The following is a 24,209-nucleotide window of genomic DNA, read 5'->3' as shown; positions in this document are numbered from 1 at the left end:
TGGAAAAGGGATTCATTAATACGCCAAGAAAACATTTTTAATCAATGGTGTTTTGTGTTTTTTTAGTCTTTCACATTTAAATTGAGACAAATAAGGTTCAGCAACTGCTACTTTTGACTGGCAAGTAATACATATGCAATGAGAGGGTAGGTACAGTATGATGTCTCTATCACTCCTAGTCACAACATAGTAAATTACCATGCCTACTATCATAGGACTGACCACATCCTGTAGCGGAGATTGACATGCAGAGATGAGAACATAAAGAAAATCCTCAATAGGATGTATATTGTACAGTATATATATATCACTCTACAGTATATACAATATAATATATGTTATATGAAATGTGTATCTTATTAGCAGAATGTTTTAGTTCAGCAGGACTTCATTCTCAGTGTCCTCGTATTGTGCTTGTCCATTGTCACCTGATATCTATCTCTTTGAAACTCACACACTCTCTGTTTCCATATTATGTCCTTTTCTTCAGAGGTCGTCTAAATATTTAAACTTAAGCCTCTTAAGCAGACCACATTCAGATACAGCATGTCCAATATGTCTAGGGAGAAACTTTGCCTTTGTTCGGGCAGAAATTGACCAATGTAACTAGGCCGTTTTACATAAGCCCATACCGCTGCAGAATTAGACTAACTCGCAGTGGCTTTTGTATTATTTCATATTCACTAAGTCCTTGGCCATCAGATCATTTTTCTCCCCTTCCTTTGTCTGCGACGCTGTAGTGGAGACCTCTAAGGTATAAGACGAACTCGCATTACAGTACCTGTGATGTGTTCAGATACAGAATATTCCATAGCCAGACAAACATAACAAAAACTATTTTCCTGTGGCTTTATCATAACGTAGTTTCACAGTGAGCAGAACAGAGATGCAGGAGAAATCCACGACAGTGGTATGAGTCTCAGACACAGCGCTACAGACTAGAGGAGGACTATGACAGTTCAGACTTAATTGTTCATTTCAACCCTCCCCTTTATAAAACGACTCAGGCGAATAGGAGGTGTCGGCTTATTATCTGTTATCTAGGAACATATTGAAACAGTGTGACTGAATACGAACTAAACAACTGACACAATGTAAAATTCCATTATCAGTGTATTAAAACAGAATTGTACCCTAAAGGAGTCCCCCCACCACGGCTTGGGGCTGCTCCATAATTATGTTTAATTAAAATACAACAGAGATCAACAGAATCGTTTTCATTAGGAAATTATTAATGATTCCGCTGCAACAATAATTGATTGCACTGAGCCAGGCGATAAGTATGCACACGGTCGGACGGAGGCAGAGAGGAGAGGGGAGTTAGAGGAGTACAGAGTTAGAGGAGTACAGAGTTAGAGGAGTACAGAGTTAGAGGAGTGTAGAGTTAGATGAGTACAGAGTTAGAGGAGTGGGGGGTTAGAGGAGTGTATAGTTAGAGGAGTACAGAGTTAGAGGAGTACAGAGTTACAGGAGTGCAGAGTTAGAGGAGTACAGAGTTAGAGGAGTGTAGAGTTAGAGGAGTACAGAGTTAAAGGAGTGTAAAGTTAGATGAGTACAGACTTAGATGAGTACAGAGTTAAAGGAGAGTAGAGTTAAAAGAGTACAGCGTTAGAGGAGTGCAGAAGTAGAGGAATACAGAGTTAGAGGAGTGTAGAGTTAGAGGAGTACAGAGTTAGAGGAGTACAGAGTTAGAGGAGTACAGAGTTAGAGGAATACAGAGTTGAATACAGAGTTAGATGAATACAGAGTTAGAGGAGTGTAGAGTTAGAGGAGTACAGAGTTAGAGGAATACAGAGTTGAATACAGAGTTAGATGAATACAGAGTTAGAGGAGTACAGAGTTAGAGGAGTACAGAGTTAGAGGAATACAGAGTTGAATACAGAGTTAGATGAATACAGAGTTAGAGGAGTACAGAGTTAGATGAATACAGAGTTAGAGGAATACAGAGTTAGAGGAGTGTAGAGTTAGATGAATACACAGTTAGATGAATACAGAGTTAGAGGAATACAGAGTTAGAGGGAAGCGTGTACTGTTGGTAGTGGTATGTTTTGCTGTAGAACATCGGTTAGCCGGCTAGGCTGGGGTAAGCAAGGGTAGACTCTCTCTCTCTCCCTCTATCTCTCTCTCCCTCTTTGTCTCTATCTCTCTCTTTCACACACACACACTAGGGATGTCACGGTGTGGATTTTTTCTCACCGACTAATAGCCTAAACCCAACACCGGTATTACCGGTAACACCGTCTAGCCTACAATAAGAGAGCGCTTAGGAGAATGCTCATTTTTTACAACCTGGACCTTATTTACGGCATATTATAAGACGTTTGACTCACCGAGATAACTTTGGTGTAATTCGGAGGCCTGTAGAAGAAATTTAAAATCCAGCGCGAGCCAAGTATATCCATGTAATGGCGGCGGACGGGGCACTGAGAATGCAGCTTCTAAAAAAAATATTTTGTTGTGGTTTTTCACATGCCTCTGTAATATGATCTTTAGAAACGTCTTTAGAAACGAAATAGCTTCCCCACTTGCTCCAGCACGCATGCGCACACCGCGCAAACTGGCTATTCTCCGTCTGTAGGCTACACTCGTGGCTCACATTCTCTACTCTACGATCGGCGTCCATCATATTCTAAGTCATCTTCTATATCCTCAAAATCTGATAAATATTCAGGCATATTGCCCACAATATTCCAGGCACCAACAAGCCGATCGTAGAGTAGAGAATGTGAGGCGCGAGTGTAGCCTACAGAGTAACGGAGAATAGCCAGTCTGCGCGCTGTGCGCATGCGTGCTGGAGCAAGTGGGGAAGCTATGTCGTTTCTAAAGACGTTTCTAAAGATCATATTACAGAGGCATGTAAAAAACCACAACATGCCCTCACTCTGTGCAAGCACAACTAGCGATTCATAAAGACAGATTGATGAAAACAACCGTTTTGCGGCAGAAAATATTTTTTTTAGAAGCTGCATTCTCAGTGCCCCGTCCACCGCCATTACATGGATATACTTGGCTCGCGCTGGATTTTAAATTTCTTCTACAGGCCTCCGAATTACACCAAAGTTATCTCGGTGAGTCAAACGTCTTATAATATGCCGTAAATAAGGTCCAGGTTGTCAAAAACGAGCATTCTCCTTTAATCTTTAGTCCTTTGCCTTACGTTGAACAGCCCTGTCGTGTAGCCAATTTGAATTTGGTGTTGTATGCAATAGTATCCAGCTGCAGCCGTGCAGCCGCCGAAATAGGACCCGAGAAATAGGACCCGGGAAATAGGACCCGGGAAATAGGACCGCACCGCAGGTATTCTGGGAATTAGAGTCCACTACATCCTATATGTATTGCTAGTTGTCATATATGTAATCAGCCAGATTTGTGACAAAGAATTAAAAATTAGACTAAAAATGACCTCAGTGATTGTAGCTAGTAGCTAGCTAGTTAGCTAAGCGCTGTAAAGTTACTCGAAGCTCAAGACTACTTTTAATTTATTGACATAGCTAATCAATGATATAACACTTTCAATTGTTATATACCCCAATCATTTTAAGGACAGGTATTTCAGGACAAATCTGGCTGGAATAAGACAGTCTTTATTATTCCCGGCGCGTGCATTATGCCGCCCCTCTAATGTTATAAGGAAACAACAGTAACCACACACAGTCTAGTCTATTGCAACCAGCGTTTTAACGACATGCAATAATAATAGATAAAAAAAGCTGTTGATAAAAAAAGAAGGGTCCTATGCTTTAGTCATCTCAAAATTGATTAAAACTTGAAAAAGTATGGACAAAATTCCGAAAGAATTGGTAAGCTGTCATCTCAAAATTAATTAAAACTTGAAAAAGGATGGACAAAATTACGAAAGAATTGGTAAGCTGTTGAAAAAAAATGAAGGGTCCTATTTCTCGGGTCCTATTTCTTGCGGCTCCATGGCTGCAATTACTACTCCCACTCACTGGGTGGTGCTGTTGCAAAAGATGAAGGGTTCTATTTCCCGGGTCCTATTTCTCGGGTCCTATTTCGGCGGCTGCACGGCTGCAGCTGGACTGTTCTCGTTGTATGTCTCCACGGCTTGCCTGCAAATGCATGATCGGAGTAAGGTAAGATAAACGTTACTCGATCCTGTGCTTCTCTATAATCAGAATGTGTTTTATTGCTGTGTAGTTTTTCAACATAGTCTACTAGGAATATACACCATGCCCGAAGGAAATTCCTAGTATGTTGAAAAACTATATGGAAAAAACAAATTCAGATTATAAAGAAGCACAGGACCAAGTGTAGCCTAATGTTTATATCTTACCTTAGTCTGATTGCACATTTGCAGCTAAGCTGTGGAGGCATACAACTCTGAATTGCCTCCGCAAATCATTGTTGTTATGAACGGAACGCTTCTAGAATAGGCGAGAGAATAGGCTGCTAGAATAAGATAGCCAGCTGGCTAATGGAAACGGCCACTCCTCGGTGGCTAGTTTAGCTGTTAACGTTAGCTAGGCTACGCTAACGTTAGCTAGCCATGAGCTCTAGCCATTACACCCCCTCCCTACTCTCTTCACGTGAATTGAAAGTGAAATCGGACTCCTCTAGACTCCGCTCTGTGCTGTGTGAGCATGCGGAGGGGCAGATCACAAACACTTGTTTGAGTTTGATGAGTGGTCGCTGATATGCGAAAATTAACTAAATAGGTAAAACTATGGTTGGTGCGGAAGCGGAACACAACGGTGTGGCGGTTGACTCGGTGAATACACGGTGTGTGCCGTAACACTGAGTAACACCGGTAACACCGACAACCGTGACAAGCCTAACACACACACACATTCTTTCTCTCTCTCCCTCTCTCACACACACCCACACACTTTATCTCTCTCTCTCTCTCTCTCTCTCTCTCTCACACACACACACACACACACTTTGTTATTGTGTGTGTGTGTGTGTGTGTGTGTGTGTGTGTGTGTGTGTGTGTGTGTGTGTGTGTGTGCGTGCGTGTGTGTGTGTGTTTGTGAATGCAGAAGCTTCCCCTGCCTGCAGACACTAGACCAGACACCAGACCAGACTGCGTGTTTCTCAGCAGCCCGCGCAGACGTTCACTACATCCCATAATACTCTGACAATACGTTCACTACACCCCATAATACTCTGACAGTACCTTCACTACATCCCATAATACTCTGACAGTACGTTCACTACATCCCATAATACTCTGACAGTACGTCCACTACACCCCATAATACTCTGACAGTACGTTCAATACACCCCATAATACTCTGACACTACGTTCACTACGCCCCATAATACTCTGACAGTACAAACAATACTGAGACTAAACACCAGCGTCCTGATCACAATAATGACAGCAGACACCAGTAATCCCCAATGCATTCCCTGTTTCTGTTTATGTGAGAGAAATAAACGAATCACAGATTAAAGTGATGGCATTGATTAAAGGCAGAAGCTGTAGCCTGTCATTCATCAATCCTCAACAGTGTGTTAGGGACAGACAGACAGACAGACGGACGGACGGACGGCCATCCTTGTATTAATGCCACGGAGGGTATGAGCCTAATGAGCGTGGCCTGTTCTGGGTGCAGGAAGGGGGGGGGTTTGACTGTGCCATTCACTCTGCATATTTAAATACCTTGTAAAGCTTAAGAGGCCCACTTTCCCGTGTCAGGGCAGCACTCAATCCTGCTGTGACCATTAATTATTCTACCATTGTGCTCCAGTGTGCCTAATAAGAGTGATGTATTGCACCCTTGTGGCTTTATAATCATCTGTGTGAAGTACCTGGTCTGGTACTGCCACCCGGATCACAGCCTCGTCTTTGAGAGAGAAAAAAGAATAAAAGAGAAAAAAAAAAGCTCCTCTCTCTCCCGACACGATTGGTTCATGTGTGGTACAGGAGAGGAGGCCTGATTGGTTCATGTGTGGCACAGGAGAGGGGGGCCTGTTGATTTAACTCCAGCATAATTGTATAATCGATGATGAGAAATGCCTCTGTATTGATCAGCGAGGAGGCTGATTGTCTGGCTGAGAGCGGAGCTCTTTAAGGGCTGTCAGGAGAGGCAGCGGCCGTGTTTGAATACTCTAAAGGTGCATCCTTCCTTCCTCGCTGCCTTCGCGGGAAGTCACTGATCTCACACGCCTGGATTGGTGTGTTGCCAGCAAAATGCTCTCACCCACCCAGGCATCTTAGATTAACGCTGCACATGGAAGGAATGCATTTCTAAGAGTGCACAAGCCGGGCCTGCGTGATCAGGAAGTGGAATATATGAGATGATAGCCACCTGAGTGATTACTTCCTGTCGGTCCAAACGTGGGTCTCTGTGTGTTTCCTCTGGCTGTTCAAGCATGTTAGCCGAGTTATCTGTGCTGCCTCTGCACACGTCTTTGAACACTGAACTGGATAAGTGGATTTACTCTGGCTAGCTTCTTAATGGTGGTGCATCTCTCCCCAGTCTGGGGTGTGTTAAATAAAGATGGCGCGGAAGATCACATTATTATTATTACCGTACAGTAATCACTTTTAGTTAACATGATTATGTGTACTTTGTATTTCTTTCTTAACTTCCCTAACGGCATAATCAGTGGCAAAAATTCCATATTCATTGAAAATTAACATAGACATGTTAAAATAAGCCTCGACAAGGGTTTAATCGTGAAGATCTCGACCCAGTAATTAAAGAGTCTATTCTGTATGTCTTTTAAAAGCCCTCAGCATGCTTTTAGACTGGATAGGATCCGGGCCGTCATCCCCATCAGAGCTGCGGTAAGTAGGTGTGAAAAGCATTGTCAATGTGCTTTAGGATAAGCCCTATGGGAGGATGCCATTGGTCAGAATGGATACTCTCCCCCCCCCCACACACACACATCTCTAGCAGTGAAGAGTGGATAGCAGTGTGTGTATGTGTGTGTGAGTGTGAGTGTGTGTGTGTGTGTGTGTGTGTGTGTGTGTGTGTGTGTGTGTGTGTGTACGCCGGTATGTGTGTGTGTGTGTGTGTGTGTGTGTGTGTGTGTGTGTATGTGTGTGCGTTCGTGCATGCATGTGTGTGTGTGTGTACACCCGTGAGTGTGTGTGTGAGCATGCATGTGTACGTGTGCACGTGTGTGTGCGCGTGTGTGTGTGTGTGTGTGTGTGTGTGTGTGTGTGTGTGTGTGTGTGTGTGAGGAAGAAGGGGGCATGATCATTGGAGACAAAGCTGAGATCTGGAGTGAGGGGCCTTTCCACGCTGCTTTTAAGGGGTGGCTTTTTATCAGCTGTGACTTGTTGGGGGGGGGGTCAGAGAGAGCGAGAGAGAGAGAGAGAGAGAGAGAGAGAAATCAGTGGTGTGAAGGAGTGTTTAGAGCCACCATCTGAGCCTTGATACAGGCCTGTATGACCATGACTGTGTCGGCTGATATAGAAGTGTATTCCCCCAAAATGGCTCTGAAGGGCAACAACTAACCACACACAGTGAAAGAATGAAAAACACTGATGGTTCTTTGGAGGGGAACGAATAAAAGATAAAATACTGACTCTTATGGTACTGCGACATGGTCTCACAATAGAGTTACTGCAATTCTATTTGAACATTATGGGGTTCATGGCAAGGAATGCACTGGTCCCTTTGTGATGTATATCATATCCCAAAAATCAATTTAGAAAAAAAAACAATCTGATTTCCTCTGAAGAAACAGGTAGACACATTACCAAATTGTTTTGTGTGCTTGGCGCTGGGCTGGGGCAGGGAGAAGTCGGGCGATAACCTTTATACATACCTTTATACAACTAATCCATTTTATTGATTGTACATCCAGCCTGCGCGAAGAAAGAAAAAACACACCAACACCAGGCTTGATGGTGTTTAGAGCGTGGTATCAGTGTAGTATCACCTCGGTGTAGTGTACAGGAGAACACACACTCCCACTGCTTGTCTAGGGGGTATTTATGATGCTTTCGAGCCACGGTGTCTCATCTGCTCCACCCACCTCGGACCCTGGTGCTCTGGGTATGGAGAGGACGGAGGTGGGGCCTCCTCCGCCTGGATGGAGGGCAGTCTGGGGGTGTGGAGGCTGATTGCCATGGTGATGCAGTTACACCGAAAAGGAAAATGCTTAAAACTTTAATAATCTTTGCTATTTTTATTTTTATTTTATTTCTTTTTTTCTTCAGTTTTATTCAATCTAGACGGTGCCCAATGTCCTGAAATGAGGTTGCATGGATGGTGAGGCCAATTCAGGAGTCTGCCTAGATGGATAGATATAGATATCCGATCGTGTGTGTGTGTGTGTGTGTGTGTGTGTGTGTGTGTGTGTGTGTGTGTGTGCGTGAGTGTGCATGTGTGAGCGTGTGTGCGCGTGCGTGCGTGTGTGTGCATGCGGGTGTGCATGCGTGTGTTGCGTGTGTGTGTGCATGCATGCGTGTGTGTGCGTGCATGCGTGTGTGTAGTTGAGATGTGACCTCTGGCTGCCTAGGGGAGGTCAGAGTGTTCCGTAGCGCTCCGTAGCACTGGGTGACAGAGATGGGTCCCCCTGGCCCACTGGCGTGCGTGTGTGTGTGTGTGTGTATGCGTGTGTGTACGCGCGTATGTGTGTGTGTGTGCGCGTATGTGTGTGTGTGTGTGTGCGCGTATGTGTGTGTGTGTGTGGATGTGTGTGTGCGTGTGTGCGTGTGTGCGTATGTGTGTCTGTGTGTATGTGTGTGAGCGTATGTGTGTGTGTGTGTGGATGTGTGTGTGCGTGTGTGCGTATGTGTGTCTGTGTGTATGTGTGTGAGCGTATGTGTGTGTGTGTGTGTCTGTGTGTCTGTGTGTGTGTGTGTGTGTGTGTGTGAGAGAGAGAGCAGGGAGCAGACAGGCGTGCTGTAGGTACAGTAGTGAGGATGGGTAGACGTAGTGTCGCTTGGGTCAGACAGGGCCATCCATTCTACCAGCCCCAGGGAGAGAGAGAGGGAGAGAGAGGGCGAGAGAGAGAGAGAGGGAGGGAGAGAGAGAGAGAGAGAGAGAAAGGGGGGGGTCATTGATGCACTGTTTCTCTTACTCTATCAAAGCCATTCTATTGTGCTTCTCCATGCAGTCAGTGGAAACCAATCTGTCATCGCCCGGCTAGCCAGCCTACTGGGGGAGCTGGAGACACAGGTCTATTCACCCTGAACCGCTCTGTAATGTGATCCCCAGATGCTGCACTCTACTGTACATGCTCGCTGGTGTACGATTTTGAACTCAAACAATGCAAAAATGTGATGCAAATTAAATGTTATCACAGATTTTTCCCCAAAATGTTTTAGCTTTTTTGTGGTTTTCTCATTGCTATAGCTATTGAGTTATTTAGGTGCAGTGTCCAGTTCCAGAGTGTTCATACTGGGTGATGGAGACAGGATTGGGACTTGGTCTCCCGCACACCAGACCAAACATCTTCCATTAGGCTAAGAGAACATCCTTGTAGTCTTGGAGAGGCATTTCTTTCAGCTCTCAAGCAGGGCTGCCTAATCCTAAAATAATGATTCCAAACCCCCTCTGCTACATCCAGGTTAGATACACTGTATACAGTACTACACAGACTCAAACCACTCACAGCTGGATAACGTTGAGCCACAATGCTCTTTTAATGCTCCTGGCAGTGGAGGTCCTCCAGCCCAGCCCACAGCTGCAACCCCAGGGGCGCCTCTCCACCACCTGGGCCAAACCAGAGAGCCGCTCCCCTCTCCGGCCTGGCTCTCCAGGTGCCCTGGCCTGCTAAACCCCTGCATATCGTTGAATAGTGGTCCACTAATGCTGTGTTCCAATGCCATTTGGAGTCAGTCGCCTCTCTGCGAGGACGCCTCCCCACTCTCCCTGTAATCTCCCCTCTCCTCGCTGTCGTGAGGTTGCTCGCCCGCTGCTCCTGCGCTACCCTGCAGCCCCTCTTCCTCTCACATCCACCTCCACCATTTTAATCCCTTTGACCCAAACCCTCAGTGCTTCCCTCTATCAACAGCTCCTGCAGATTACATCCTCCCTCCTCTGGGCAACTACTAGCTACAGTAGCTTGCATGCTAACGTTCCTAACATGGCCGGTAAGGTAGGTTTTTCACTGCTAGCTGACATACACTTAACTCATGTTCCTAGCCAGGCTAAAGTTTGCTCTGATCTGAATACTGCTACTGTAGCTCTAGTAACTAGCAGCGAGCTAGCAAGGTAGCGCACCTAGTCAGACTAAAGAAACAGATTCTCCCACCACACCCACAATTCTCTTCTCGTACTGTGGTTCAGAAGAGGTTTCCGATAGAAAATACCACAACGGCATTTGGTCGACCACTACCAGGTCTTCGTTCTTTGAAGAGTTGTTAAAACCATAAATGGACTTTCAATGTCCAGAACTCATAACTACCTGAAGCAGGACATCGGAGTACGGCCTATGTTAGTAGTTCTACATCACAAGCCTGGTCAGAACCGTAAAGAAAGTGCCGGAACAGTCCTGCTCCGCTCACTAGCTCGGCCGTTGATACTCCAGGGCTATCGTTCTGTCAAGTGTTCTGCCTCGTTCATGTGTTTCTGGTAATGAGCTAGCGCATTATTGATGTGAACTTATGTGATCATTTCATAAAGAACAACCATTCCTCTTTCTCTCGGCTTTCCTGTGGGCCGCATTAAATCAAGCCTCCGACCTACACTCTAGTTAAATTAAACCCTATCAGCGTGTTGCCCTCTCGTATCGCAGAACAGGCCTTTATATAGGGGGCCTGTAAATGGTGATTAGTGAGTGTTTTGATTAAATTCTACCATGTGTGTGATACACTGGTGGAGCCTCTCTACCACACTCTCTCTCTCTCTCTCTCTCTCTCTCTCTCTCTCTCTCTCTCTCTCTCGCTCTCTCTCTCTCACTCTCACTCTTCCACCATCTTTCACACTCTCTCTAACTCAAACACACTTTCTCTCTTTCTGTCTTTCTATCCCCCTCTCTCTGTTTCTCTCTCTCTGTCTCTCCCTCTCTCTCTCTCTCTCTGTTTCTGCTGCTGCTCTCTCTCCCCCTCTCCTCTCTGAGTCGATGGCTGATTTAAGGTTCCTTACAAATGGGAAGGTTGCAAGAAGAGACAAAAATGGGAGACAAATCACTGAGCAGTCCTCTCAAGGTTTCTGTGAAACCCACTCCAGTGGAGGGGAGCACCAGAACAGTGAAAAATACATACACACTCCATCCTGTCACCGGGCTTTTGGCTTATCTTGAGTGACTGTCAAGGCTGGGAATATCAGGGAATGGACAGAAATATATAAAATTAATAAGCTGCTGGATGTTGTCGGGAGTTATGATGCTTCATAAATCCTGGTTTGATCATGGCGGACAAGGCTTAAATCCACAGCTTCCTAATGCTCACAGCAGTGTTTCCCAACGGATTTTATTCGGTTGGGGAGATAGAAGCCCTTAGCTGGCAAAAATAAGATTTATCACATCACCAACCCCACCCCCTTCTCTCTCTCTCTCTCTCTTTCTCTCTCTCTCTCTCTCTCTCTCTCTCTCTCTCTCTCCCTCTCTATCATGAGTGACAAATATAAGAAAGCCTGAGGGTAGTTGGCAGCCATTGCTACCTTTAATGGAAGGGCACAGATGCAGCAAGGTGAACCTGGGGCCGAAGAGAGAAAAAAGAAACACTATTCAGAAAAAAGGAGAAATTGGTACTGACTTATCAGTTGTACTTCCTGTGTCGGGTGAAAGGTTGCGGGGCTTTTGTTTGTTTGTTTGTTTGGTGTACTAAAAGGATGGATGCTATCTCTCGCGCCATCCAAACAGGTCTGCTCTGTCGAGTGGTCGAGGTAATATTTCATGTCAGGAATTAGGCAAGCCTACCTCTCCTCCTCTGTACTTGGACATCAGGTAGCATCCATCATCCCCTGGGGGCTGGGCCCTTGTCGAACACTTTCTCTTCAAACAAGTTGATCTGGTGAATATAACTGTACAGATAAAGGGACTAATTATCCAAGATATATAATCTCAAGGGCTTTTTCCTGTCAATAAAAAAAATCATTAGAAATTAAGTGTCCCTTTAATATAAAAGGGTAACACTTTGAAATGTAAAATGCATGTCACAGTGTTTGAGTCAATTACTCCCCCCCAAAAAATGAAAAAATACAAATAAATAAATAAAAAAGAGAGATACACATTGTTAGAGGAAGAAATGTGACAACAACATATCCCGCCTGCCGAGCCACATGGGAATACAGAAATTCCAGTTTGAGATTTCTTATTCGGCATATAGGATATGCTTTTTTGAGCACAAGCTGTAATAAGCAAAAACACTGTAGCGTTGCGAAACATTCGTTTAGGAAATAAATGAATGAATGTTTAGCGGCGCTACAGTGTTTTTGCTTATTAGGGCTTGTGCTCAAAAACGCATACCCTGTATCGTATATCCTGTTTTATTTAATTCAAGGGTTTCAAAGCATATATTCTGCCTCCCAGATAAAGATATGAGCGAAACGGGGAGGAGGTACAAGTTCAAAAGACAATAAGCTTTGTAAAGGTATCTTTATCTTTGCCATATTAATTAGCACCTTGCAGTGCGGGGTATTGTTGGTTTAGATTGATTTTCAACGGCTTTTGCGTTTGATTCAGTTATACTGTGTTAGATCTGTGGGCATGCGTCTGTACATAGTAAGACGAGGCGCAGGATGCCACCTTCACGGTGACGCCTGGGAAGTGATTCTCAGCTGTTTTCCAGTGCCCACGCCCATGGCTCTGACCATGAATTATTCAAAGGGGCCCGTCTGGCCAGAAGTGTGGGGAATTCTGTTCGCTGCTAAACAGATTTTCTGCTCACCATCCTAGTTAAATTTGAAGTGTATAGACATTGTAGATGTGGAGTAATTACATACCTCCTCTCAGAGTGAACTCTGGACCCACTCTGGCAGGGATGTTTCTACTGTATTTCTACTGTATTTCCACTCTGTATTTTTCTGCTCAGTATTTTCATACTTCCTATAGGGACTGAACACAGCTGCATCTCAGGGGTTCTGTATCAGAATGAGAATACAAAGAGCACATAGTATGACAGTGAGGTTTTATTCATACTGACAGACAGTGATGTACAGTATGCTTTGTGATCTTTAAAATAGCTAATTATTCTTTATTAGTTGTTGCATAACCTATTCACTGCAATCCATTCACTTCTAGCATGGTGCTTACAAATATAGTTATTATATTAATATGGAACAGCATACATTTACTCATTAAATGCTGTCTCCTTAAACTGACTGATATTTAAGGAATAGAACATTGCTCTAGTCCTTTATTGATGCGCTTTCTCAGTAACAGATGCTAGTGCTATTTACCACAGTTTGATTCAGGCTCAGCATAATCATTTGAGGTGCCCATCTACCACTGTGCCACAGAAAAGAAAAAAGAAATATTTCATGGAGCATTATTGCAGCACATGGAAAATGGAGTTTCATGTCACAGAATCCTCTCACCATAAAAAAGGTTAGTTAAGATGACTGTATACTATGCAAGTTCTAAGTGTTAAAACGTTAGGGGCCAAAGGTCTCCCAGACGTTTACTCTTTCTTGGGTTTTGGCTTTTGTCCTGACCTTCAACTGGTGGAATCTAGCGAGCAGATCTCTGGGCAGTGACGTGTCATGTGGATGAGAGGGCCGTGGAGGAAGCGGAGGAGACCGGGGGAGTGATCTCTCTTGGTCCGCAGCCCAGGCTCGCTCCGCCCCGGACCCTGGGTCAGAGGATGGGCATGTTCAGCCCAAAACACAGGCTGCACCCCGTCACCTATAATCTCTACAGTGAAACACCTTGAGGTGGCCGAACATGGAGCATACACACACACACACATACATTATTCTTACACACGCACACACAGAGTACGTTCACACACACACACACACACACACACAAACACACACACACATACTTGTGTCTGAAACAATGTCACAGAACGCCCACTCCGACACTGAGAGGGTTCAAAGCTGTCCCTGCATTCCAGGACTGAGGGGAGGGACTCCCGCCTAGGAGTGTGTGTGTGTGTGTGTGTGTGTGTGTGTGTGTGTGTGTGTGTGTGTGTGTGTGTGTGTGTGTGTGTGTGTGTGTGTGTGTGTGTGTGCGTGTGTGTGTTGGCATGTGTGTGTGTGTGCGTGCGTGTGTGTGTTGGCATGTGTGTGTGTGTGTGTGTGTGTGTGTGTGTGTGTGTGTGTGTGTGTGTGTATCTAGCTTCCCTCTTGATAAGCGGGCTTGGGTGAAGTGGAAAGCCAAGCCGCCACCCCCCTTTGTAGAACACTCCACATTACAGGGCTGGTTGTTCTCTCCCACTCACTATCAAAACAGAGGCTACAAAAAAGGAGAAGAGGAGCTCTTAGCTCTCACTCTTGCATCCCCACAAAGAGAGAGAAGACATCTTGAGAACCCCCACCCCCCAAACATACACACACACACGCACACGCTCTCTCTTTCACTGATTCTCTATCATGTACTATTTGAAAGGACATTGTCACATGTGAATTAAGTTCACACACATTGACTATTCGTGTTCCTCTCCTTCTGCGTGATGCTTGACTGAGCACCCTCTTTTCAAGAAAGCAGATTGTATTAAAGCGGAGGTGTAATGTAATATTGAGCGGTCGGGCTCAGAAATCAAGATCAAACCCCTCAGGAACTCCTCAGAGATCCACATCTGTGTGTTCGACAACGGTTGACAACTGTTGTTACCTTTATAACATTAGAAAAATGGTCATCGTCAAGGGACTACTATTCAAGATCTGTTTTATCAAGATTCAAGATCTTGAAGAAGAAAAAAAGATCTTGAATAGTACTCCCTTGACGATGACAAATTTTCTAATGTTATGAAGGTCATCGTCAAGGGACTACTACTTACAGTAGTACCTAGTATTGTTGAGAGCTAAAAGATAAATTGAGACTTTGAATAGTTGTTTACGTACCATCTATCAGCCAAAGGCTTTGACTATTAGTGAAGCTGTAGATAAATAAATCATTAAGTTTGTTTTTCCCCTCGTCTAAAGAACACTTTTCTTTGTCTTTGTACTTTACCTTTCTCTTCGACAAGATGAGAAAAAACCTGAAGACTTAAGACCTTTCCAAAATCTCCTAAACAGCAGCTCTGGAGCTAGTTTTGAGCTTTGTCATCACGCTTGAAGAATTCCTTTTTAATGTACTGTAATATTAAATTCAGTGGGGACAAGTTTAATTGAGTTTTACACAAGCCAGTTGGGAGTAGCGCTGGAAGGTACAGTAGGTGATGTTGAGGTTTTTAATCTCTGGCTCCGGAGAGGGTTGTTGACGGAGTGGTTCTTTCTCTTTGTGGAGGAAAAAAAAGGAAGCCTAAGAAATGATACATCCATGGATAAAACCAATTGGCAACCCTCAAAGGGACAGGGGGGTGATAAGGCACATCCAGCACTTGTAGAGAAATAAAAGAATCCAACTGTTCATTAAAACGAGAAACAAAACAGACGATTGAGAAGGCAGACTGACTGCTCAGCGGAGGAGTGAGCGAAACAGACAAACAGAGCCAGAGATATCTGAGAGAAGGATTGGAAAATAATCAAGGATTTGTGAGGAGAATTAATAAGGAGGTAGGGACAAATAAGCTATGGTTCTCTCTCTCTCTCTCTCTCTCTCTCTCTCTCTCTCTCTTTATCTCAATTATCTAACAGAAGGCATGGCACGAGTTACAGAGCCACCTAATTATAAAGGATAACTTAGATATGGACACTGCTGTCTTTTATGTTACACTCGTTTACTGTCAGCCTGTACAGTAGCCAGTTCACTCAGCAGTCCATAATATGCCATATAAGATATAACATTGATACTATTACTATTATATACTATACTAATATTATTCAACATAGATTGCTACTTCTTTATGCTATGCCATGTTTACAGTCTCCTCTTTATGTTTTAATATCCTGTCATTTACACGCCTGTCACATAATGCAATATACACAGATGGAAGAATCTAGTTCTACTCAGGATGTTCTTCTCAGGCTCACTGCACCAGTCAGTGGATCATGTTTTCATTTGGTGAGGGATCAATCTCTTTTGTTCTTCCTGCAGTCAGCTTAGGAGCGTAAGCCTTGAGCACCAGTTGGGGATCTTTCATCAGAGTGTGAGCGTGGTCTTCGACTGCCTCTGCTCTCGACGTGCATCATAATGCTGTGCAGTTCGCGTGTCCTGTTAGAACGCCGTGGCTAGCGAGGCTAGCGAGGCCGGGCTAGTGTGTCGAGTGTTTATTCTGGACAGTAATTCACCTTCCTGTAGCTGGGAACTAATCACCTGACCACTTCCCTAGTAATGAGGTCTGGAGTCTGAGAGACTTGAGGTGATACAAACAAAGGTCTAATGAAAGACAGTGTGGGACAGAGAGAGAGGGAGAGAGAGAGAGAGAGAGAGAGAGAGAGAGAGAGAGAGAGAGAAAAGGAGGAGGAAGACAGGGAAGGGTGAAAACAACCGGGCAAAAAAAAAAAGATCACTTGTATGATCAGCCTACTGAAACATTCCATTGGTGTTTTGTAGGAAAGAGAGCCATTCATCAACATATCAATAAAAATATGGGGCAGATTATTATTGTGTTTGCTTACTATGGGTCCCCTCGTAAATAATGGCGCCTCGCTGGCCGGTAGTATTAATTATATTTAGAATGCTGATAATACCCCTGCTCTTTTATTACAGAGGCTGAATCAATTTTACAGTCTTATTCATCCCCGCAAGGTCAGCCAAAGTTGTTTGGTGGTGCGGTGGTAGATGGCCCCCCTTGTAAAAGCACGCTAGGATATGTCGGCAGCGGCAGGCTCATCAGATATAGGATCGTCCTCACGACGTCACGGCTGCCGTGAACCTTTCTCTCCAATGTCAAAATATCATGTACGCCAGCAGGCTGACGGAAACACAATTCGTATCGACGCGTCCATTGATGGCACGTCCCGTTCTCTGGGCGTCCGAGCCTGGCGCAGTCGTTTCGCTGTTAGCTCTTTTGAACGTTTTTTTTTTTTCCTTTTCCTTTTTCCCCCCCTAATATACATGGTTTGTGTGTATTGTAACGGCATTACGTCTCTCAGCAGAGCAATGTTACATTAATTAGCAGCTGTCTGCTGCAGGAGTCCCTGAGAGCGGTTCCATGTAAAGCCGCAGCCGGATCTCAAAGGGGGGCTGGCGCAATGCGTTCTGGGGGTTTTGGTTGCGTTCGTTGACAGCTCACAGGGAGAGTCTCTGTTTTGGCCACACATTGGATCTGAACTTAGTCTAAATTCATAAGGCTCCCCACCGGCTTGTAGCTCTGTTGGCCTCTTCCTCACTCGGAAGACTGTCAGATGGCCCAACAACAATAGACCCTACCAGCCTATCAGCCCAACGTAGTGTTAGAGCTCACTGCTGGGACACTTTAAAGCCTGGATTTAGCACGGCCGGGCTTGGTTCAAACCAACAAAGCATGCCACAGATTCCCCAAATCTACATATCTCTCTCTATTTTCATATTTGGAAATGCATTTCATTTCCATTTTTCCCCCATTAAATTGATATCTCCCCTGTCTGTGTAAGAAAGACCAGGGGTTTGTCCCCAATGTGTTTCCTAACTTGCCTACCTGCTTATACAAATAAGCCTTTAAGCTGTACATTATATATAATGACACTAATTGGTGTTGTGTATACAGATCAGTTTGCCTCTGTGTTTCTGAATAGCCATTTATTACAAGTAGTATAGATTGATGTGGATAAAAACTGGCTTTACATGATTACCTTCAAAGTATACAGTAGCCACCTATTTTGTTGTCCGTGGCATCCTTACTGCCCCCGCCCACACACACAAACACACACAAATCCCCCGGTAGTAATTTGGGTATGCGTTTCCCTCCCTAAGCTAAATTGTTGCATTTGTTGCTTGTGAATGTTAGAACGACGCTTCACTCCCTGAGAAGGCGTGCATCTGTCATGAAATTATACGACCCATCAGTCTCTCATTGAACTGGGCACTGACTCTGAGCCGCCAGCCTGGCTCTGGCAGGGAATCTTGATTATGGATTCCGTGATATTGTAAAAGACTCAAGATCCCTCTGAATGTTGTGGATTAATCGGTGGGTGCAGATGTAGTTTCCTCTTTGGTGTGCGCCATCTTTAGCAGACTCGCTCATTTCCATAGTGCCATGGCTTTCTGCATACAAAGCAGATTGGCTGATAGGTAATCCTTGTAAGGTTTTTAGAAGACAGGTTATTAGGAGATTGAGGAATGTGCACAAATTATGGACATTTTTTTTAGGTTGGTGACAATGCACTGTAACTCCGGGCTGTAAACACGGTAACCGTCTCTAGCCCCTCTCCAAACAACTATACAACTATATTCTTACACACACACACACACACACATGCACACACTCTCTCACCTCCACCCCCCAACACACAAAAAGAGAGAAAAATGAAGAGAGAAAGAGAGTCTCTCTCTTACTCTCTTCATTTTTCTCTCTTTTTCTGTCTTTCTCTCTCTCTCTCTCTCTCTCTCTCTCTCTCTCTCTCTTTCTCTCGCTCTCTGTCTCTCTCACACACACACACACACACACACACACTCCCCCCCCCCCCCCCCCCACTCCCATAGCCCCCTGCCGCCACCCAGATACTTGGAAATGCCCGAGGCTATAAAGCTGGTTCCCCTGGCTGCTCGCACACATTTCCAGATGATTCCTGAGCACCCGGACTGACTTGCCCTGCCCCCATCATGCAACCCCCCCACCCTCCACCCGCCCCTGTGTTAAACCTGGCACCACCCTCCACCCACCCCTGTGTTAAACCTGGCACCACCCTCCACCCACCCCTGTGTTAAACCTGGCACCACCCTCCACCCGCCCCTGTGTTAAACCTGGCACCACCCGTCACCTGTCAGATACACTGTACCCCACCTTTAAGTGGCCAGTTATATTTCCCGTTGGTTTTTTGATGTGTTTCATCTCCCGGCTCGTTAAAGCGCAGCGCGGTAGGCAGCGTATTTACATAGGTGACCGGGAAAGGCGTTTAATTTGTGTCGGCGCAGAGCATGACCGGAACTGAAGAGTGCAACGCCAAAATGACTTTTTCACATGACGCCCCCCGCCCCGCTCCTCGTTCTCCTTCTCCTCCCCCACCCCCTGGCAACCCCCCCATCAGGAAACACATGGCTTTGTGTAATTGCTCGAACACGGCACAAAGACAGAGCCCTCACCAACGCGCCGCAGTATCTCCTGGTTAGCTAGAGGAAACAACCGGCTAACGATGAACCATCTCGCGGTCTTTCTGTCATGTGAAATATTCATGATATTACAGTGGTGTCTCTAATAAAGTGACTTAGCCCGTCTCAAGTTGGGTCTGATTAGAATCGGGTGTATATGTTCAGAGTGATGCGCTCAGGAATGTCTTATTTGTGGATGGAGGAGACGTTTTACAACGTGTTTACGTTAAAGTCAGACTCGCTGCGGAGGTTCACAATCGTATCTCGGCCCTCAGAGCAGAGAGTAGTAACACTGTCTCCTCACATACCATATTTGTGACAGAGATCCTTTAAAAAAAAAAGCAGCCGCCCCTCCCAAGTTGCAGCAGATACTCATATCAGAGAGATAAGAGGTGTATCAGGCTTCAGTCGGAGATGATGTTACAAACCGGAGAGAGATAGGGGTAATATTGCCATAAGATGCTCTGTGTCACTCCCCAAAATACGAACATGTCTAGTTGAGGGGATTGTGCTGTTGTACAGAAGTCAGCTCCTCAAACGTTTTGCTCTCCTCCCTCGTCTCTCTGAGGGGCCTCCCCTACAGACGGGCCCCTGCAGACACACTCTCGTCTCTCTGAGGGGCCTCCCCTACAGACGGGCCCCTGCAGACACACTCTCGTCTCTCTGAGGGGCCTCCCCTACAGACGGGCCCCTGCAGACACACTCTCGTCTCTCTGAGGGGCCTCCCCTACAGACGGGCCCCTGCAGACACACTCTCGTCTCTCTGAGGGGCCTCCCCTACAGACGGGCCCCTGCAGACACACTCTCGTCTCTCTGAGGGGCCTCCCCTACAGACGGGCTCCTGCAGACACACTTGCAGAGCAGGCCGTTTATCATGCATTGTCATAGGCCTAGGTTAGCTCCCAACCCCCCCCCCCCCACACACACACACACAACACACACACAGACATCCCGCCCCCCCAGTCCACTGCTGCTCCTGCTGGCCCTACATCCCATCCCAGCAATCTGATATCAATCACCAGCAATGAGGCTGGCCCGCTCCCCTTGCCATCCACAACCCCCCCCCCACACACACACACCACACACCACACTGCACCCCTATACCACCCGCCCCATCCCTCCACCCTCCCCGATTTCTACCCGGCTCGATGCCGCCCGACACCGCCACTGGAAAAAAAAAACAGACACGCAGGAAGGACAGACAGGCAGTCATGTGATCTCGGTGTCATTTTGGAAAGCATATTGTCTAATTTTGCCATCTGTCCGAGAGGGAGGGATGGCAGTGCCGAGCTCATTTGCCGTCTGCTTCGTTCACCGAGGCTGTACCGAACACGTTCTTGGACCGGGACGCTGTGGCTGCGTGTGTGTGAGTGGCCCACTGGAGCCGAGCGCCGCGTCCACATGGATACTCTGTCGGTCATGCCGCACCACGGACGCACCTACTGTCTGTCCATCCAACCGAGAAACACGCATCGTACGAAGCCTGAAAATCAGACCGGAGATGCGGGATTCGGCTATTTTGAAAAGAGTTTGTACGAATCGGGGCATGTCTGACACGACCATCATCTATTCTCCCTGATTCCCAGGCTTGTGTGTGTGGGGTTAGTGATTCAAACCTTCCCCATCTCACTTTTGTTCACTGGAAACGCTCAAGTTGCAGCATGGTGGCTGTGGTTAGTCAGACCCAGTATCCAGTGAGCAGGCTGAGACAGTGTAACTGTAGAGAGTGTGTGTGTATGTGTTTGGGCCATGGTGTTGATTGTGGATGGATTGTACTGCAGGCCCCCACACACACGCACACACACGCGGACACACACGCACGCACACACGCGCTCGTCCCCGTCACACATTGTGGATCTCGTCTGGTGGAGCCGCTCCTTGGCGCCGACATTAATACAGAGCAGATTGGTGGAGATCTGCAGCCCTTGTTGTTTGATCTTTTCTCCCCTTGCCACATTTCCTGGCACTGCCCCCCTGCCACACCGCATGGCGCAGGCAGGACTGGCATGGCCTCAACGCGTCTGCCAGGTTCGTTCCTCTGTCTTCTTCCCCGTCCAACTTATCCCCCCATGCCTGGTCTGTGGACGTGCGGCTCTGCAAATTACAAGAGCTCCCGTACCCTGCTGACAGGAGCCATTCAAGAGGCCTGTAGCTTCCATCTACTGCTCTGGCTGCAGGTAGTGTATCCTGGTCAATGGTGAATGTAGCTCTCACATACACACGCATGCACGGACGCACACACACTGACACACACACAGACTTACACTCATATACGATAAAATAAATGACTCTGCACTGTGCGTGATGTTGAAGGTAGCTAGTGAATATATGAAGCCCGAGGACCATAACTAGATTGGAGATACTCCTCTACTGTAGATTCTCCCTAATGTTCAGAAATAAGAAACCGCTGAGCCAACAGCAGCCTGAGCCTCAACTTGAACAAACACAGCGTCTTCTCTTATCATATTCCCATCCTGTCCTTCTCTATTTACCCAGCACTGTCATTTGGGCCCCTAATGCCTTGAGCCTCGCAAAGAAATTGTTTCAAATGGTCACAATCGAATGAATTAAAAGCAAATACACATCTTAGAGAAAGCATCAGTGTCTTCTTGTTTAACCGGAAATATTTGCTCAAAGAATAATGTCTCTGAGTGCTACACTACTCGGGGGGGGGGGGAAGGGGGGGGCTGGATTTAGAATGGGTGGGAAAACCAAAGGCTAACTAATTTGATAATAATACAGTTCAGTTGATTTCTGAGCCCAATTTGCACAGTCAGTCTATCTGCCATTTTATAACAAAATGCCTCCCTTTATGAACCGGCATCAGATCTGGCAGGCCTTATCTTTCTTCTGTGTTAACCACTTCATTTGTGACTAATGGCAAACGCACGATCGTTATCCCTCTAATTTATTCCAAGTTTAAGATGAAGGGCAGGATAAGGTGCGGGAGACAATATGCTGGGAAAGACAGTGCGATGGTTAATGAGGCACGTCATCTTTTTTTAACGCCTTTGGGGTCAAAAGCAGAACCCACAGATTGAGATTGAGGAGAGCGAAGCATTGAGGCAATTCAGAGAGAGAGAGAGAGAGAGAGAGAGAGAGAGAGTTAGACATCCGCCAAGTTAGACGATAGAGATAGAGAGTTAGACATCCTGCCATTCTTCTATAGCTAAAAGAGGGGCCTTGATGCTTTTGAAGGAGATATTTGATCATCAGAGCCTTGAAAAAGGCACCCATTGAGAGACAGCAGATTAAGGTGAGGGCCTCAAACGAGACGCCACTGATTCTACATGGACAAAGCTGTGGAGGCCTTTTGTCTACAGAACAGGTAGACAGTAGAGTTGGTGTGATGACCCTGCGAAAAGCCTGCCTGAAAAGCCGAAATACTGTCCCCAGATCTTAGGGATTTTTTCTTTGGTTTAGCGGTATATGCTTAACCACCGCAGATGTAAAATCTGTACAATTTTTCCTTCACAACTAAACCGCTGGTTGGTTTAGTCAGGTAGAACATGGGGTTGAGTGTGTACATTGTGTGTACAGCTCTGTGTACAGCAGAACATACAGTACATACCCCATACTACTGTATACACAGCATGCCCTCAAATTATCGTCAGTTTGTTTACAACTGTTATTGTGTGAATACTCTTACTCGTACTACTTGTACGTTCTTACTGCGTCTTTCTGTAAATAGGAAAAACTATTCTCCTGGAAGGCAGAATAAAAAAATATAAAAAAACGTTTTACATCCTCCGGCTCAAAGGTACATACATACCCCTCATACATCCTCCGGCTCAAAGGTACATACATACCCCTCATACATCCTCCAGCCCAAAGGTACATACATTCCCCCCATACATCCTCCGGCCCAAAGGTACATACATACCCCTTATACATCCTCCAGCCCAAAGGTACATACATTCCCCTCATACATCCTCCGGCCCAAAGGTACAAACATACCCCTAATACATCCTCCGGCCCAAAGGTACATACATACCCCTCATACATCCTCCGGCCCAAAGGTACATACATACCCCTCATACATCCTCCGGCCCAAAGGTACATACATACCCCTCATACATCCTCCGGCCCAAACGTACAAACATTCCCCTCATACATCCTCCGGCCCAAAGGTACATACATTCCCCTCATACATCCTCCGGCCCAAACGTACAAACATACCCCTCATACATCCTCCGGCCCAAAGGTACATACATTCCCCTCATACATCCTCCGGCCCAAAGGTACATACATACCCCTCATACATCCTCCGGCCCAAAGGTACATACATTCCCCTCATACATCCTCCGGCCCAAAGGTGCATACATACCCCTCATACATCCTCCGGCCCAAAGGTACATACATTCCCCTCATACATCCTCCGGCCCAAAGGTACATACATACCCCTAATACATCCTCCGGCCCAAAGGTACATACATACCCCTTATACATCCTCCGGCCCAAAGGTACAAACATACCCCTAATACATCCTCCGGCCCAAAGGTACATACACACCCCTAATACATCCTCCGGCCCAAAGGTACATACATACCCCTTATACATCGTCAGCAGTAGCAGCAGCCGTTCAGAAGCAGTTGTGTACCTTTTTTCTCGGTTGACGGAGGAGAGGAGTGAACAACACCATCTCTCTGTGAAACACTCGCAGCTCTATCTGTCTCTCTCTCTCTCTCTCTCTCTCTCTCTCTCTCTCTCCCAGGCCTCCTGGGCAACATATGGAACCCTCCAAGTTAGCGAGCAACTTCCCCAACTGCTGCAGTGAGAAGTGCTGCGGTAACTCCGGCCCAGGAGAGCTCATTAGGCACCCTTGTGCATAAACCTTGCTTGGGAGTTGCCATGGGCTGCAGCAGCCCCCCAACCAAGGCAGGATCTGAACCGCCTTCCTGCCAGATAATAAACAACATTTGCATATAATGTCAGCATTTGGCATCATGCTTCTTCGCAAGGCCCGTCCACCTTTGTGGCTTCCCGTGTTGTAAATAAAAGGAAAAAAACAAAAAAACATTTATGTCCCGCTTAGTACGTTGCTATCGTTTCCTTGGATT

The 24,209-nt window shown here is 46.0% G+C and overlaps 1 protein-coding gene across 1 annotated transcript in view; it reads left to right on the top strand.

Annotated features, from left to right (window-relative positions):
* The window catches only part of zfpm2a (zinc finger protein, FOG family member 2a), a gene marked incomplete at both ends in the record, with an annotated part of 134,255 nt that overhangs the window by 89,508 nt on the left and 20,538 nt on the right, over nt 1-24,209 (top strand). The window lies entirely within an intron of this gene.

This window comes from Borostomias antarcticus (assembly GCF_949987555.1).
Source record: "Borostomias antarcticus genome assembly, chromosome: 10".
Classification (NCBI taxonomy): Eukaryota; Metazoa; Chordata; class Actinopteri; order Stomiiformes; family Stomiidae; genus Borostomias; species Borostomias antarcticus.
Note: the sequence above shows the minus strand (reverse complement) of the source record. Positions and strands in the feature narration are given on the sequence as shown.